General features: G+C 35.4%; 1 protein-coding gene across 1 annotated transcript in view; it reads left to right on the top strand.

Annotated features, from left to right (window-relative positions):
• Window positions 1-2,044: 2,044 nt before the first annotated feature.
• mgat3b (beta-1,4-mannosyl-glycoprotein 4-beta-N-acetylglucosaminyltransferase b) overlaps window positions 2,045-2,655 on the top strand; it is a 65,156-nt gene continuing 64,545 nt past the window's right edge. The window contains exon 1 of the mRNA XM_041983832.1: window positions 2,045-2,461. The gene's annotated coding sequence lies outside the window, so the exon portion shown is untranslated. The remainder of the gene's footprint in view (window positions 2,462-2,655) is intronic.

The raw sequence follows: 2,655 nt of genomic DNA, 5'->3' as shown, positions 1-2,655 counted from the left end.
GATTTCAAGTATAATGATGCTTGTGGTGATACCAGGTTCATATCCATGAACGAGGAGCAGGAGAGAAAATTTTTTTTTTTTTTTAAATTGTGGAAAATTAATCCAATGTATGAGCTCCTATGGAATACAAACACCCAAATTGGCAATTATTTAAAATGACATCTTCATTTCCATGATGTGATGGATGGTATGTAAGATTTGCATTTTTGCTCTTAAACTTGACTGGATGTTTGCGTGGATGTGGGGATATTTCCACAATGATAGCTTTATTCCTTTTAGATAGCTTTAGCTTTTGGGTTTGGTACATTGTCAAGTCATAAGTCAGCTGATGTCTGGCATTATATTCCTAGTCAAGGTGTCAAGTCATGTGAGTTGCAGCACTTTTCAAGTCACTCGAACCGGTTTACATTGTATCCATTATTGTTCCGCTCCTCATTCATACCTCGTGATGGTAAGCTACATGTGTAGATGGTCACAGTTGCCCTCCGGCCTCACCGACCACCACCAAACATTAATAGACCAGCAATGCCGACACTGGAGGAAAGGAGGGTTACGTGTCAAGGATAAAATTGACTTGACAAATTGAACCGCCTTCTGATTATTAGACGACCAGCTCTTCCACCTGAGCCACTGCCCCATGAGACAGGTTTACAGCTATTAGGTGCAGACTTTAATCCAAGACAGGCCTCACTGTTAAAGGATTATGTAGTGTACCAGAACTACAATTTTGAATGTGCATGACAAGAAATAGTAATGGAAGATGTTGCTGACAGTTCAGCTGCATGACACTGAAGTTATATTACAAGCCATAAGTTCATATATATATATATATATATATATATGTATACATACACCTAGTGATTGTAAGATGTATATGTATGCTGTACATATTTATACACATACAGTTGAAACTCAAAATTAGAATATCACACAAGACTTAATTAATTTCCGTAATTCTTAACGTAAAAAGGTAAACTAATATAGACTCTTTGTATGCAAAGTGAGATATTTCAAGCATTTGTTATAATTTTGCTGATTATGGGTTACAGCTTATAAAAACCCGAAAATCTAAATCTCAGAAAATTAGAATAGTGTTGAAAGGTTCAATGTTGTAGCCTCTAAATGGCACACTTTAATCTGCTAATTAATCCAAAACACCTGCAAAGGACTCCTGAACATTTAAATGGTCTCTGTTCACAATCATGGGGAAGGTTGCTGACCTGACACTTGTGCCGAAACCCATAACTGACACCCTCCACAAGGAGGGAAAGCCTCAGAAGGCAAATACAAAACAAGCTGGATGCTCTCAAAGTGCTGCATCAAAGCAAATCTATATCTATAAATCTCTAAATATATATATATATATATATATATATATATATACACACTACCGTTCAAAAGTTTGGGGTCACTGTGCCATGGGATTCAATAGGGAAGTGACCCCAAACTTTTGAACAGTTATGTATATATATATATATATATATATATATATATATATATATATATATATATATATATATATATATATATATATATAGAAAGAGAGAGAGAGAGAGAGAGAGAGATATAGGGGGTACTGAGTGGGCTCTTGGGGCTTTTGGGGTTATTCTCAGGTGAGTGACCCTATGGCTTAGCAGGGGTCTGCACTCTCTGAGTGCCTGTAATGTTTTACATGTAATATCTTGTCTAAAATAACCAGTAGTTGCTCTCAAACGTGGTGGGTAAAAAGTGTGGTGTTTGACAAAAAATGAATTCTAATGAATATACAAGGTGTCATACAATCATAAAAAAGTTATATGAACTACTTGTTTTTCCTGTACTTCAACATAGTTACAAAAACACGCCCTTTTGTTTCTGCACCTTTTATCTTTATTCCTCAAGAGGTTTCAATCATAACCTCTCCTTTCTTTTTTACAGCCACTTACTTTACTTGGCATTTTATCTGATGGCAATGTGGAGCTACAAACCACACTGGCAATAGTATCTTAAAGTAACAAGCTGTGTTTGCTTTAAATTTAGATCCAATTTGACTATAATTTAAATAAACTATTTTGTAACATGAGACTTGAGGCTTAGCCATCACTACTGAACATTGTGTGAGACATTTTTAGTGTTGTTCTCCCTGCAAAGTTAGCAGTTATAGATATGTCAAAAATAAAACAAATGAAGTCCAGAATTACATTACATTAGTGTCGATTTTTTTCACTTGAGTTAGAGCAACTACTTCAAAGTGTGGTGTGGAGCTAAACGCTAGTCACACAGTTTATATGTCTGTGGGTGTGTTAAGGTTGTTAACACAAAGTATGGTGCAATACCTGCTGTAATCTGTCAGATCAACTCTCGCATATACCTCATTCAAATACTAGCAGGAGACAAACACAGGCACAAAAGGCAGGACATGGTTTACATGGCAATGGACTATACAGGAGAAGAAGACGGCAGAAAGACGAGAATGTGAGAGGTAAATACACAAAATTTTGCATGTAGTATACGTATGTGTGAAAAAATCATGTCATTACTGTTTGCTTTAACAGATAAGTATCAGTTACAGGAACCAAAAAATATATGTACAGATACAATAATGCTAATCAGTAAAAAGCTTATCTCTTTTAATTCTGCTGAAATTACTTTTTCCAAACAAAGCATTAATAAAAC

The sequence above is a fragment of the Melanotaenia boesemani genome, chromosome 4 (assembly GCF_017639745.1).
Source record: "Melanotaenia boesemani isolate fMelBoe1 chromosome 4, fMelBoe1.pri, whole genome shotgun sequence".
In the NCBI taxonomy this organism is placed as follows: Eukaryota; Metazoa; Chordata; class Actinopteri; order Atheriniformes; family Melanotaeniidae; genus Melanotaenia; species Melanotaenia boesemani.
This window is presented reverse-complemented; position numbering and strand designations above follow the sequence as displayed.